A 16,822-nucleotide genomic window follows, 5' to 3' on the forward strand; every position below is an offset into this window, starting at 1 on the left:
GAGCTGTTACAATACTGCGTTCTTCCCACACACCACACGGACTGTGTTTATTATTATTTATTGTTCTACAAAGGTGACCAGCACTTGGAATACATCGGCAATATTGAAAATGTTCATACACCGTGCCAGTAAGAGGAGCTCTGCTGACTCTTAGGCACACCATAAAGGTACGACTCACCAACCACACCCACACGCGCACAGCTACTGAATTACAAATAGCAGCAGACAGCCAGTCTGCTGGAAAGCGCAGCGCTCTGATTAGCTTTCTCTGAGTGCTGATTGATCTACTCGTGGATTTCATTTATCTCTGTGACCTCCTAGTGACCACAACACACACACACACTCTTTCCTCTGCATGTATATGTGTGGGAAAAAGCCAGGAAAGCAGAGGCAGAGGGTAAAAAACAGAAAGAGAAAGAATAAGTGAAGCGCAAAAAAAAACAGAATCGTAGAAATGTAACAGTACCTTTGAGAGCAGTATTTTTGGATGAGATGAGAGGAAAGGGGGAGTATTTTTAGTTTTCTCACTGTTCCCTTGTTACAGGACGCTGTGCCCTACTTACACAAACACACGCACACTCTAACATGCACACATTCACTATTTTTACCACCTTATTTGCTAACGACGGGTTTATATTTTGGAAAGGTATAATTAACACCACAAAACACTGAGACAGACACCATTCATGAACTACTACCAAGACAGACAGACAGTTTTCTGACAGATGAAATAAAAATTAAATAAAGTCTCTGAAAATGTTTTTATGTACCTGCTCTAGAAATACTTTAATACGTTCAACCTCACAGTCGATAAGGAAACGCTTCTCCTGCCGACGATCCATTTCTTCAATAATGCGCCGGTATTCCAGCGGATCCACTATGTTCCCCACTGAACGTGCTGTCACCTGCCAATTATTCATCACTGCAGATTTCCATGATGGCCTGTAGGATGGAAACCCTGAAACAGAGAATAAATACATTGTGTAAAATACGCCGCTACGAAGGGCCTGTGTAGATGTAGTAACCAGGGCAGAATTGGGCCCAGAATGATAGAGCAAGTACTGCTTGATTTCTCTCTCTGGTTTGAGAAAACAGAGGAACTGCTGATGCAGTGCAAATCTGATGGGAAGAAAGGAGGAAGGCAGAGAAAGAAGCATGGTGAATGTAATTACTGCAACCTCTGCACTAATGATGCTAATGCAATGGCAGAACATTTTTACACACATTTTTTTATATATATATATATATATATATATTAAACATACATACATTTGTGCATATGTTTGCATGTGCGTATTAGGCCTTCATTCATATATTTGAGATACGCTCCACTATAGATCACATCCATTGCAAATGATATCTTTACACAACAATTCAGGTCTTCTGCAATACATCAGACCCACTGCAGCACATATCAGATCCCTGCATAGGCACCCCCACCCCAGCCAGTGAGGGTTTGTTAGCTCTGATATAAACTAGGTTTCCATTGAAATTCAATTTAATAAGGAAATTTATATATATAAAATCAAAACAATTTTTTTTTATTAAAATAAAAAATCATTACTTTTTTGGAAAGTGATGCAAAACAGAAAACAAAATAAATTATTTGGTCTTTTTAATGATACCAACCATTTAAAATATATATAAAATATAATAGTAAAAATATAAATAACTAATTACATATATATATTAGATTTCTCTAAGGGTTTTTTTTTATTTATTTATCTTACAAATGTACTATGTTTTATGCAATATACCCAAAAATGCCCTCAGTGCCCCAAACCTAGTTTAAACAATTATTTAACATTATGTAATATATTACAAAATTCAATGGCTGATCATGAAAATACATGAAATTTCTGTACATTTGTTTCTCCGTAGTTTGTCCCAAACTGAGGGACAACTTTTTTTTTTCCTGATTAATAGACAACAGAGACACTCTCAGAAAAAAGTACAAAGCTGTCACTGGTGTGGTACCCTTTCAAAAGGTTCACCTTACCTTTTTTTTTTTTTTACCTTACTTAGCCCTAAGATTGAATATTAGTACATTCAAAAGGTACGAATTATGTACATTTTAGTTCATTTTGAAAGGGTACTGTCCCAGTGACAGCTTTTGCACCTTTTTTCCTAAGAGTGTACCACAGGTGTACTGAACCCAGAATTCCCATTAAAGGATTCAAAGCACATCAAAGTAAACAGAAATGTTCTCTAACACCCTTTATAACCTCTAGCTCAAGGCCATACAGGACACAAATCAGCCCAGTTCCATTCTGTCTCGTTTTTAGCCCTGTGATCACATTCATTATAAGACAACATGCACACACACACACACACACACACACACACACACACACTCAATCACTATTTTAATTAGCATACGTCCTGGAGTGCCAGGCCGCCAGGCTGTTTAGCCGTGACCAATTAATCAAGACTGACAGCTCGCAGAGAGGTGAGAATTCAAAATGACACACATACACTCAAGCACTTCAACTCTTAAAGTCATACATGTTAGCATAAGTGGAAGGCCATGTGTCAGACCTGTAAAGGTCTATTAAAGATGGGTTAATTAAACATGAGTTTCTCATTAGCAATTTAAGAGGTTCTTGTTAAACATTGCATGGACGAAATCTTTTACAGCACCTTTGTTAAATATCTCAACCTCTCTCACGGTCTTATTTTTTCAAATTATGTACTTGGCCTTTTACATTTTTTATTGAGAGTCTCTGCCAAACATTGCGGCACTCATCTTAACAGCACAAATCAATGTCTTAGAGCGTTTATGTTAACCCAGCAAGCCAAGGCTCATGCAGATTTTTTTAATCGTCACTGTTTAGCGTATTTAACAGATGCACAAGCCCTGTGGTGGTGGAAAACCATTTAAAGTTTTGGCACCACCAGCTCAACTCCCTGCTGACAGTAGTGGGTGTTTACAAGGGTGGCAACAGATTGAGACTGTCTGCACTGTATCATGATTTGAGAATGATCCAAAGAGCATCTAGTGCTTTAAAGAAAGAAAATCTGACCATTTGTACCAAAGAATTCACGTGATCAAATCTGAACCCCAGTATTTCAATATGGTCTCTGACTTTTGCCACCCACCATATTAAGAAGTGGAGGTCTAAATGAAGTTTCATTGAGTTTTATCTGTAAGAACACTGTTCTGCTCATCGGTATGATGTGTTTAATTCATTAAGGGAGATCCCTGGAGAAAACATAATGTCTCTCATTATCTTAAACTGTCCCTGTAAGCCTCTCTTTAGAGTAAAACAAGCTAGGAAAAATGTGTGATTGTTGGCTGTACGCCCATCAGGTGATCTGGAACACAAACCCAGAGAAAAACTGTCCTCTATTATATCAGTGTTTGATGCCACTATGTCTGATATAAACAGCAATGTCTACTGCTTTAGCAGGAATTTGCAAACCAAAATCAGATTTTTTATATTTTTTGTGAACAAAAGCAGACATTAGAGCAACACAACTCATATAACAGCTATAAAAACTCTATGTTCCTTCTAAAAATCTAAACATTAAGACATTAAGATACATATTTATGTATTGGCATGCTTCTGTCGCAAGCGACAATACAGGTGACAATGAGCCATAGACATTTATTTGATAGCACAGAGCATATGTTCACATTTGTCACACTCTGAATCATATTTAAGGGAGTTGTTAAATGCAGCACACAAATTCTATTTACTGAAAGAACTGTTTACGCAGATTTTGACCATAATCTGTTTGTTTTCGGTGCACTTTCTCACAACACACCCCAAAATGATTGCACATTAGGCGAGTAGGTAGAGAGCCTTTTGTGCCTGTATGAGCATCTACACTATGAAAGAATCAGGTTAAGGGCATTTTTGACTACAACTTGAAGTGGTTGAAAGCTGACAAGCTCAAAACTATTAAGACCCTTTTACCCTTGTATTTAGCGTCATCCATTTATGATCGGATCAACAAAAATGCATATTAATAGCAGGTGTAAACAGGGCCAGGGACATTTAGCTTAAACCCCAACCCATGCATGCATCCACTTTTCGTTTTTTTTTTTTTGATTTATTTTTGTCATTTTTGCCTTTTTATTAGGATAGGACAGCATATAAGACAGGAACAAAGTGGGAGAGAGAGAGGGGGGATGGGACTGGGAAAGGTCAGTGAGCCGGGACTTGAACTCAGGATGCCCAAAACGCAAAGGTGCGCTGCCCAAGAGGCTACTGGTGCCTACAAATATCCACTTTTGATCTCAAAATCCAATCAACAATCAATGCATAGAAAGTCCCCTTTTTTTACAAATCCACAATAAAAACACTAAAGAGAAGATCTGTTGCTATTTCCGTTGCAGTCCTACTTCAAAGGGATAGTTCACCCAAAAATGAAAGTTGTCATCATTTATTCACCCTCATGTTGTTCCAAACTTATATACTTACTTTCTTCTGCAGAACACAAAACAACATATTTTGAAGAAAGTAGGTAACCAAACACTTTTCTCAAAATTTCACTTTGGGCGAACTATCCCTTTAAATGCTCAAATACTTACAGTATATGTGTTTGTGTGTGTTCACTCACCTCTATCAGTGTCATATAGGTAGACAAATTTCTCCCATTTGTAATGGGCTAGCAAAACTGAGCAGCGCCCCCCCCGGAGGCTCGGCCTCATCTGCAGGACAAACTGCACATCTGTGTCCGTGGGAAAAGATGGAGTGATGAAGGAGGTGTGCAGAGCGCCGCAGATGACGTTAATGTGTTCATTGACCTCCTGTCGTAGAATCCAAATATTGCATATACACCCCTGGAGAACTGAGAACAGACTGCCAGACCAAGAGAGAGATGGAAGCAGAGTCAGTGTACATTTTAGGATAAACAATCATTAAGGCACACAAACACTCATAAGCATTACGTATTATGATGATCTCTACTGAGCGTGTGTGTGTGTACTTGTGTGTGTATCTGAGCCTTTAAAAACGATCTGAAGAGACAGTAGCCTTTTCACATAAATGGAAAGGATATGACATCAGGTTTAATGTCACAGGCTGCATGTATTGCAATACGATGTGAAGTCGTCAAAAATCCAAATCAAATGTCTTGTTATTTATTTATTTTAAATACTCTAAATGCAGTTGTCATCTAAATTATTTAAAGATAAACTGCAAATGTTTCTAAATCTGGCAACCATGTAGCTAAGCTGACAGTAGACGGATTGAGTTCACTGACGTCTCTACAGCAATATAGGAAAAAAATGCTCAGAAAAGTCAGTGTTAAGCATTAATTCAGCTTTAGTGCTGTCTTATTAACTGAATATTTACAACCTTATGTTATCCAGAGGGAGGACATTTGTACTGTTTGTCTGTTTCCTGAAGCGAATGATTTTTGCCTTACACAAACACCTGCTTCTTGAAAAGTAAGAGAGCGAGGGAGAGAATAGGAGAGACTAACAGACTATGGCACGAATAGAGGTTAGTCAATTCTAGGAAAAGGAACGAAAGGGACAAATGTTCCTAAATGTGTCCAGAAGACATACAAACAAAAAAGCAAGAAAAAAAGAAATAGGTGGCATGTGGACTTGAAGGGAAAAAAAACTGGAAAATACAAGCAAATGTCACATTACTCAGAGAGCCCAGAGGTTAAAAATCATCACACACGGATGAACACGCATTCACAGCCTACACTACAAAAGCATACATGCTCAAACCCTACATATCCACCAAAGACACCAAAGATAACACATCCTCAATATTTAAATTAGTGGAAGATCAAATTGGGATTTTTATACGAAGATTTTTAATGCATTAAAATCGTGGCCGTTACCGATGCTCTCCTCTGTACCATCCAGCGCTTCATACTCCAGTCCAGTAGGTGGCAGAAGCCCTGTGTTACACTGGAAAGCAATGCTGCCCACCATCATTTTATTTGTAAAATTGATTTTTTGAGTGACATTCAGAAAAGTGTCTAAAGAAAAAAAATCATACAGAGAATATCTACGCACAAATTGGAGCATTGCATTTGTGTGGGTTTTAGTGTATGAATTTGTGTTTTAGGTGGTTCTTTCCTGTTCTCTTTCTATGATTGCGCCTCAGTGGAAAGCAGCTCTCACCATGAGAGAACAAACGAGCACTGCAGTTCAGAGAGACACATTCAGCTCTTACTCACTCTCTCATTCAGTCCTTGAAGCTGAAGTTTTTGTTACAATGCTTTCTACTATCTCAGCTTAATATAGTCATCTATAAGGAACACATTTTTTGTAGGTTGATTTTCCTGAAAAGTGTAAACACTCTGATCTGTGGTGCAATCAAAATATTGTTCAGCTTGTTTGAGGAGCACAACACAGCAACACTGGTTTGACTAATAATGTGACTTTAGGGCAGGCCTATCTGTTTGTCAGACAAATTACAGACAGGGGAAGTGTCAATTTAAATATATAATCAACAGTTAAGACAATAAGGACTGCCAGATGGCTGGGGTCAGCATGAAAGATCATCATTTGCACGTGTTTTTATGCCTTGCTAATTTAAACATTCAATTAACGCATTCAAGCACAAGAAGATTCAAAAGCAATTCAGTATCCGCACAAACCCCGAATGGAGCTGTCTTTTGCAACTGCTTGTGCTTTAATGGACAAATACACCTGGCCAATTTGAACATCCAAGCTATTTTAAAGCATTCAAGCACAAGAAGATGTGGATAACAACTCCATTCAGTGTTTTTTGTGCGCAAAATGCGCACACATAGAGCCGCATCTCAAACAACGCGAGAGCCCCTTATTTTCTTTCTACGTCTTCTTGCGCTCGAATAGACAAATAAATACAAAACATACATACAAGGGAGAAAGAAAATCACTCACTTTTGTAGCTTTAACAATGACTAATCTATATTTAATTTATACAGTGAAAATATGTGATGTATATTTTACATTTTTTTTATTCAATTTCTGTACTTGAACAACTACAAACCAACCTAAAGCGCTGTTTTAATTTTTAGCGCTATTTTTATTTATGTGCTATTGCTTGTATTTTGTTGCTTAGTCATTTGTTCTTATTTACTGACTTTTCACTTGTCTTTAATAATGTTTGAACTTTATATTTGTTAATCAAGTGGTCTTTGCTGTGGTATTGAAATTAAAAATTTTTAAGTTTAAGTGTGAAATTTTTGGTATCATATAAGCTTATTTAATATTTAGAAATTTTGAAAAACTGATTAAATCAAAAAACTTTTTTTTTTAAGTTATATTAATGGATTTTTGTGCCATTTATTTTGAGAAGACAGTGGAGAGATGACTGGAAAGTATTGGGGGTGAAGAGAGGGGAGCAAGATAAGCATGGGACCTATCGAGACGGGATTTGAACTTGGGTCACAGTGAGTGCAGTTGCGCTGTATGCCAACACACTAACCACGGGGCTATCGGCGTCGACATGGCCAGAGTTTTCTTACAGGACAAACTTAGTTTCCACTGGAAGATTAAGCTATGACATAATATGACATAAGCTATAATAATTTTTAAAGGACATAGGAGGATTGTGTAATAAACCAATAAGATGCATTTAGAAATTTTTCATTTCATGCCAACTAGTTATTTTTGCAATTCCAATTGGTGATGCTAGTGGCGTAGAAATTACACAGAGACAAGGTAATGATTTAGTGTCTCACTCTCGCTCTGTTTTTCTCTCCTTCATTTGTTCTTCTAACTGAGCCAGCAGGTTACATCTGCTTACTGCCTTTCTGCCCTTCTTTTCATCTGTCTTTCGAATGCTCCAGGGAGCATTAAAGAAAAAAAACGATGAAAAGATGGAAAACCGTAGAGAGGGAGCGAGAGCAAAAGAGTGAGTGAAAAATAACCTGTTTACAGACCCCCTGACCCCTACAGTTTTCTCTCCACGATGCAGATTGCCTCAATTAAAACAGCAGGGTCACTGCATACGTAAGCTGTCAAAACCTTTTTCTCAGGAACCGTTTGACGCACAACTCACTCTCACAGCGCTGTGAGCGACTGTAACTAAACCAGCTCACCTGACTAATACAAGCACTGCATGCAAATGTGTGTGTGCTCTGATTCAAAGACATCCCCAGAGAGAAAAATAAGTGTCTATCTCTATTTATGAACATTTCTCGCATCACCGTTAAAGCACTTTGTCCTTCCTGTCATGTTATTCCTGAATATGTACTTTGAGCTTTGAGAGCATCTCCGCAGAGTTTATTCATTAAACTTTAAAATCACCTTCAGAGGCTGAGAGGTTATGAGCATACCTCTCCACATTCAAACTCTTTTTATTTATATTTTTAAATGCCCAGCTGTTTTTGTCTGATGGACCAACCACATGCCTGAAGCAATGTGTGTGTATGTGTGTTAATGCAGCGAAGAAAGATCAATGACTGCAGCAATAACATCATGATAAGCCAGGAAACCAAAAGCTCACAAACACTGTCTCTCACACAGACACGCTCAGATGAGCAGCCAAGCCAGTCATAGACACAAAATGGTAATGACAGCAGCTGTAAACAGGCATTTTATAATGATGGTAAAGCTCTCTCTCACTCTCTTGCACACAAAACACACACACAGAGTGTGGGGCACTAACCCTTGCACTGGTTTGGGCATTTGTGCAAATGTCAGCCTGCACTCATCATCATCTCTCTCTCAGTCTCTCCATTATGAAGACCTGAGGCTTATGCCACAGAAGAGTTTTTCACGTTTTCTTCTCTCCATTTCTCTTTTTCACGCCAACTTCTCACACTAACAGTCTTTATCTGCTCTTTTCTTCTTTTTTTCTTGTTTGTGACATTGCAACTAAATCATTGGTTCTTTCAAATTAAAACCTCTGCTTTTTGTCACCTCCAACCCAATTCTACATTTACTACAGAGCAGGTGTCTGTTAATGTTGCCATCTTTTGTTGCCCACGACTAAAATAACACTAAATGAATAAACAAGAGGATTCGGAGTGTCATACCAGAAACAGAACAGACCAGCAGTCTTATTTAATACGTTATGGGCAGAGAAATGACAGAAAACAAGACGAGTGATGTGAGTGAATACTGCACATGCTTGTTATGAGACCTACTTCTACGGAATAGAATTTTCTTTAACACCTACATTGTGAACATGATCAAGGTCCTGTGACTCATTGCTTGAATAGCTTTTGGTTTGTTTTAAAAATTAGAATCTGAGGGTTGTCTCCTGCCTCCTCACAATATGTCCCTACCAAGTTGAAAACCAAATCAACACCCTTGGTGAGAGTAAGGAGCTTTTATTCTATTATTTTATTATATTATAGATAGATAGATAGATATGGGTGAATTCAGCTTAACTGAAACAGTCATCTCAATATGGCAAAAAAGTGTCCCAATTTACCTCAATTATAGTCTATACATTGTTATTATAACGATCTGAACGGTTAAAGGAGAACAGGTGCGGTGCGTCCCGCAGAATTGTATGTGGAAAAAGGAGCAAAGACTCACACGCGTGCGTGACTGAAAAGCTATTGGATGACTCCAGATTGTCCACGTTATAATTCAGATGAAAGGGCTTCTCGGTGATGTTCTGATTGGTGTTGTATAGTTGAACGGCGAAGCGGAACGCGCTGTGCTCCTGGACCGTGGAGCGCATGAAGAGGCCACCTGCATGCGAGATCAGATCAGTTAAGAGCATTTAATTGACTTTAGACTTGTTCGAGTTAGAGATAGTAGTAGGAGTAGTAGTAGTAGTAGCAGTAGTAACAATTCACTTCATTTACACTCTGTTTGGCATAAACTTCTCGTATGAGTGTCTGTGGATGATGCTGCAGCAGGTAGACAAAGATCTCGGCGTGTTTCCAAGGAAAAAGATGTTTAATCTTTTGATCAATAAATAATCAACTCACTCACCGATATTGATCTGGTTTGGAAAGCCTGCCTGGGTTTGCAGCACCAGCCACGGCAGGAGCAGGACGCTGGCGTGCGCTCGCCGCCGCATTTTGTCGCCGACCTCTAGAAATCTTCAGCTCACGCGTAACATCCAGACCGACGACAAAATCCGCCAGACTCCCTCACGCGATGCCAGAGAGGCGCATTCGGGCTATAGGACGAGCAGACAAGCGAGAGAGCTTCTCAATGCAGGACAGCGCTGCGGATCGTCCAATCGGACCGCTGATCAAACTTGATGTGACGTGAAATTACAACAGCGCCACTGCGGACCCGCGTGCGCAGTCCGCATACAGCTCACAAACAGCGGCAGGCGACCCTGGGAACAGTACACTTCAAAGACGTCGTTCAAACCCCTTATATTCCGCGCAAATCCAGTGTGAATTCAGTAGCAAATCAACACAAAAAAATAAAGTTCACACAACAGCCCACAGGTGCGGACCTTCCTACTATCCCACACCCGCGCGTTAGTCACATAGTGTGAAAGTATCTGGAAAAGCGAGAGATTTTGATACACGAGGTTTGAATTTCTAACAGAAGATTAATATTTGATGTCGAATAGAGGTGATCTCAACTTGAGGTCTTTAGCAAACATACTGCACTGCGTGTGTAAACAATTCACATTTGTGCTTCCCCTTAAAATCCATCTGAAGATGCTTGCTGTTTGAAGAGTCTTCGTGATTTAATATCATCCGTGTATTATTTTCATGTAGCCTACGCGTTTATATTTTGTCCCGTGCCTATCACTATACAAGTGATTTTTTTCTTTCCTTTTTTAATCCTCTGATCTTTTTGATCGCTGCTGTTGGCTGTGTGTGTGAAGTCTGTCTCTGGAGTGCTTCAGATAACACAAGCTGTTTTTTGTGCTTGTAAGAACTGACTGACTCGTATAATGAAAACGTGTTCATCTTTAATAATGTTTTCATGCATTTAGGCTGTTTACGCCATTATAGGATCTTCTTGAAAGAGAAAAGCTCACTGCAGGTGCCTGTAATTGTGATATGCCTCCACATTTTCAGCCTTGGCATCACCCAAAACTGAAAGCTCACAGCTCTGAGCTGGATACGGCTGACTAACAGCGACCCAGATTTCCTCAGCTCCTTATTTTCTATGTGTGTGTGTCTGACCATACAAGCCATGCCTCTGTATGCTGTGCCAGATTTATCAGACCGACTCTCTTGTTGAATGCAGACACACATACACACTCTCACAAACATCTCACTCACTCACATTCAAACACACACACACACACACACGCACGCACACACAAGCACACACACACACACACACACACACACACACATAAGTGAACCATATGCCTGCTAATATGAGTTGACCACATTGTCTTTTGGCTAAATTTTGACTTGCAGCTTGATGTGCAGATGGCTGGATAAGCCATGTGCACGTAAAAACAAATTCCATTGTTTGAATTCAACTCTCTCTATAAAAATAGTTTAAGTCATACATAATGGCTCTAAACAGAATGAATTGCTCATCTTAATAATCTTTTTTATTATTATTATTATGTCACAATGACTCATCTCGCACCTGTTGCTTACAGGTGTCACTAATGAAATGCATTTAACATTGAACTGGACGCATTTGAATTCAGATTAGCATGCAACACACCCATAATGCATCCTTGGTATACAATGGAGATGTTTACAGCTGGCTTTTCACAGATGGAACACAGCTGATCTGATGTCTTTTGAGTCCTCTGTACTCCCACGACAGTGGAAAGCACAAAAGTTATATTATGGGGAAAAAAACATGACATAAACAATGGGGGTGCCCTCACAAGCTGTGCAAAAATACTTCACATACAATCCAAATGTCTATGAGGCCTTAAAACTAAAACATGTTACTTAATAGAAAGTAATAAAATATTCTTTTGACTGATTTGCTGTTGATTTATAATATTTAGCACTGCTGTATTATCACTACACCTAACATGTAGCACAGCAGGTACAATGTCTCTGGGACTGTTCCAGGATCCAAATACAATAAAATAAATACAGTATAGCATGCTTATATTCTGATTATATTTTTTTTCCCAAGTGCATCTTATCAGTTCCAAACCACATTAATCTTAATAACTACTAATAATTTTTTATTTAATAATTTATAAGTGATATATAATTGTCCATGAAGGCTGGAAATGAAAAACTCCTTATATTCAGGTGTGCAGAATTATTAGGCTTGTTTTCTTTTACTGATAAAATGAGCCTTATTGTATTTCACAATACTTCAGCATGTTATTTATTAAATAAGGGTCATCTTTTAGGATTTTTTACCCAAGCCAAATCGCTGGAGACTAAATTTTTACTGATGGTTTTTGCAGTTAAGGTGTCTTTTTTTTTCTCTACCTGTTTTTTCTGACCTAACTGACCCACTGAGCATTTTGCTGTCCAATGGTCATGTCTTAACTTTGCAATTTCTGTATTGCATTAGTTTTGAATATTTCTCATGGGGTTTTAATTATTTTTGACTTTTCAGTCTGAGTTAAACCTCGTTTTTGGCTCATTTTATTAGTAAAAGAAAACATGCCTAATAATTCTGCACACCTGAATAAGGAGTTTTTCACTTCCAGCCTTCATGGACAATTATATATTACTTATAAACGATTAAATACAAAATTAATAGTAGTTATTAAGATTGATGTGGTTTGGAATAGGTAAACATTTCTCATTTAGTTTAACTTTATGTACTAAAAAAACTTAAACTAAAAGAAATTGATTAAAAAAAAACTTACCATTTAATGCATATGCATAATACAAACACACACATCACATACATCAGAAGCCCTATGGAATAATCTGTCCTATATTTGAGCAAGTGGAAAGTTTATTCATTCTGCATAGTGATTGAAAGCTGTGAACCAATTTAACTGCACTGCAGGTTACATTCAAATAACTGTGAGTTTACTCTCTCTCATTCTATAATAATCTTATTCTAGTGATGTACCTGTTTGTTATTAAAAAATGTACTCAAGAATAGTAATTTTCAGAATGACACTTATGTCAGAGTAAGGTTTATGGTAGCAGAAGCTGTTGTTTTTGGCCTTTTTTTTAGTTTTCTAGTTGGACATTGTTTTATTTATTTATTTATTTATTTATGCAGGTGCATTTGAAAATGTACCAGTTCAGATATGCTAGCTGTGAATGAATTAAATAAAAGTATTTGTTTGATTTTTTTTTAAAAATAAAATAAAACAGGAATGTGTGTGTGTATTCAGTGCTCAGCACAGCTGTCACTGGTCATCTCACCATAATGAATGTGCAGGAAGTGATGCGGTATTAAATCTGGCCAGTGGCATCAGCTGGTGGGCAGTCATCCAATGAGACACAAGAGCAGTGTTTTGCAGCAATCACTATTTTCACACAGAAGAAAGAAATTGACAAACAAGTGACAATGAAGCAGTAGAGAAGTGTAGATTATGAATTTCATGAATGGAAGTGAATACAATGCTGAAAGACCCACATCTCTGATATTTATGCTGAAAAAGCATCATCAAATTTTAGCATGTATTTGATTGTGACCGTCATGTCTGGTAAAACAGCAGCTCATGTTTTCTGATTCTATCTGGACCAATCGGCTACACAAGCTCCTATGGGGATTTTAAGGAAAAATGGGAGTTTTCAGCAGTAAGCAGCTTTTATCAGTTTCAATTTCCAAGAAGGCACTTGGCCCCAAACTGAACCCATGAAATCAAAATTAGACATTTGTGGCTTTTAGTCCATGTCTGTAAGTTTTTAGGCCATATATATGCTGGTGTACTCCTAACAACTGACAGAAAGAACTTCACATTTTAAATACGGGAAAACACAAATATTAATGACTCATGTTGCTCTCAAGGGTATAGCCAAATGTTTGTCCAATAAAATGCTGTCCAGAATGGAAAAGTCCTTCTAATCAACCAATAAAAATGCACTTGCTTGAGTCTTACTATGCCTTTGAGAATGAGACATTTAACATTAGCAAAGAATAAGATGACAGTAAAAGAACTAAGACAGCCATGCAGCTTTAAAAGGGTAACTGATCCAAATGAAAGAGAACAATGCTTAGCCAGTGATTTCACAAGTGTACTGACTACAGTTATATCATCAATCTGAGATTCAGCCACAGCGCTCCTCCAAATTTTAAAGACTTTTTATATTACTGTATTAAGAAAGTCTATGTCAGTTTATATCAATCACTCTGAATTGTAAGTCTGCATAAAAACAGTCAATTTATTATTTCTCCATACACTTTCTCTTGCTTTCACTCCATCCTCTTCACAACTCTGTTCCAAGATGTGCGTTGGCGGAGAAAAAAAAAACGTGGCACAAATTTTGACTCATTAGTAATTTCATCTTTGTGGATATAAATAGTCATACTATAAATCATGTTGTTGATCTAAATATCAGCTGATATTCAAATACAAAAGCATGATGGTAATGTGGTGCTGCATAAATATTTGTAAAGAAACATCTGTAAAATGATTCAAATCTGCATGGTTCAGTGAATTAGGTTTTTTTAAAAAGCATCCAAATTTATTTTGGAATGTCCTAAAAGTCTTAGTGACCACAGCTTTGACAGCTGACGGTAAAATAATGTAATGTCTATAATGGCTAGCAAGCCAAGATGACTAACTGACTTAATCAGTAATCGGAGCATTGTGGGTTCATGCCTGCTGACCGGAAAATTCAGACCTCACAAACTCTCATGAGCACTGCTTCAAGCCTGCAAATTTTCTTTTTTAGGATTGGGATGATGCCAAACACTAGAAAAAACAGCGGCAAGTCTAAACTCCATTTGTTAGAATATATATGCTTTACATAAACAGATATTTTTAACAGGTCTGAAGTGATGCTGACCGGTCAGAAACCGGAAGAGAATTGCTGAAGCAATGAGAGGTATTTTACACCATGCAAAATGGAGTGAATATACACACACACACACCACTGGGATCAAGCTGTAAATTATCTGAGTGTTGGTTATATATGTGCGTGTCTTCATACCCCTCACTCACACTGGACATTCCGTAATAGGAACCCATGGTTGACTAAGCACACAAACGCACTCAAACCCACACACCCAGCAACACAGCCTCAGCAGCCATCACTCTTTTTTCCAATTTCTTCTCCTTCATCATTTATTCTCCGCATTTTTTCCAGGCAGAGATTCTTCAGTGCAGACCCACTGAAGCATAGAGACTCGCCCTGAGCACACACACACACACACACACGTGAGTACTAACACATTCCTTACTTGTCTCTGCAGTCCCTCTCACACACACACCTAAAAGAACAAATCATATTCACTGCAGATGAATCTCTGAATTCTCAAACAGGACCGCAACAGAGAGAAAAACTGATTTATTTTTCTTTATTATGTATTGCATTTTATTACAATACGATTACTGTATATGTTATTGTAAAATAAACTTTACTAAACCACCCTTGCTAAAAGAAGCATACTTTAAAAAAATTATGGAAATATTCTTGCAAAGAATGTACTTAAGTCGAACATAGTGCACATTAACTGCAATTAAATGACAATGTTTGTTTTTTTTTAATTAATTGTGTGTTATGTGTGATTTGATTTTTGTTATTAGTTTTTTTGTTTAATTAATTTAATATTGTATTATTATAATACACTTTAAAAGAATAGTGTGAACTGAACCATTTAGAGTAATCGAAAATATACTACATCATTTTTTTTTAACTGGTCATGTATTTTTTAATGCATGTAATGCATGTGACCATTTGCAATGATGAAATTCCAATTTGTTGCATTTGAAAATATATTAAATTTAAATGTAATGTTTAATTCTAGAGTTAAAATGATAATCAAGAACTTTACATGTGCTATAGAATGTTAGTCAACACATCAAAATAAACATTTTTTTAAAGCATCATAACAAAAATTAAAAATTTACTTCACAGTAAAAAATTTTGACTATTATAAAGTGAACTTTTTAAAAGTGTACTTCAGTGTATTAGGAAACAGTCATGAAAGTGTACCTCTTAAAATTTACTTAAATGGCCTTTTATTTCATTACCATTTTAAAGGGATAATCCATCCCAAAATGAAAATTTTGTCATTAATCACTTACCTCCATGTCATTCCAAACCCATAAAAGCTTAGTTCGTCTTCGGAACACAATTTAAGTTATTTTGGATGAAAACAGGGAGGCTTGAGACTGTCCCATAGACTGCCAAATAAATAACTGACGATGCTTTTCATACTTTCCTGGACCTTGACAGTGTTATTTATTTGGCAGTCTATGGGACAGTCTCAAGCTGTTTTCATCCAAAATATCTTAAATTGTGTTCTGCAGAGGAACAAAGCTTTTACGGGTTTGGAACGACATGGGGGTAAGTGATTAATGACAAAATTTTCATTTTGTGGTGGAGTAACCCTTTAATATATACAAATGCATTTTGTTACAAATACAGGTGCTGGTCATATAATTAGAATATCATCAAAAAGTTGATTTATTTCACTAATTCCATTCAAAAAGTGAAACTTGTATATTATATTCATTCATTACACACAGACTGATATATTTCAAATGTTTATTTCTTTTAATTTTGATGATTATAACTGACAACTAAGTAAAAATCCCAAATTCAGTATCTCAGAAAATTAGAATATTACTTAAGACCAAAACAAAGAAAGGATTTTTAGATGTTTTTTATAACTGAAAAGTATGTAAATGTAAAGTATTAGGTTTTTCAGAACTCAATACTTAGTTGGGGCTCCTTTTGCCTGAATTACTGCAGCAATGCGGCGTGGCATGGAGTCGATCAGTCTGTGGCACTGCTCAGGTGTTATGAGAGCCCAGGTTGCTCTGATAGTGGCCTTCAGCTCTTCTGCATTCTTGGGTCTGGCATATCGCATCTTCCTCTTCACATACCCCATAGATTTTCTATGGGGTTAAGGTCAGGC

General features: G+C 37.3%; 1 pseudogene; it reads right to left on the minus strand.

Annotated features, from left to right (window-relative positions):
- The window catches only part of LOC109045275, a 34,172-nt pseudogene extending 23,762 nt beyond the window's left edge, over positions 1 to 10,410 (minus strand).
- Positions 10,411 to 16,822: the final 6,412 nt, after the last annotated feature.

The sequence above is a fragment of the Cyprinus carpio genome, chromosome B5 (genome assembly GCF_018340385.1).
Source record: "Cyprinus carpio isolate SPL01 chromosome B5, ASM1834038v1, whole genome shotgun sequence".
NCBI classification, from domain to species: Eukaryota; Metazoa; Chordata; class Actinopteri; order Cypriniformes; family Cyprinidae; genus Cyprinus; species Cyprinus carpio.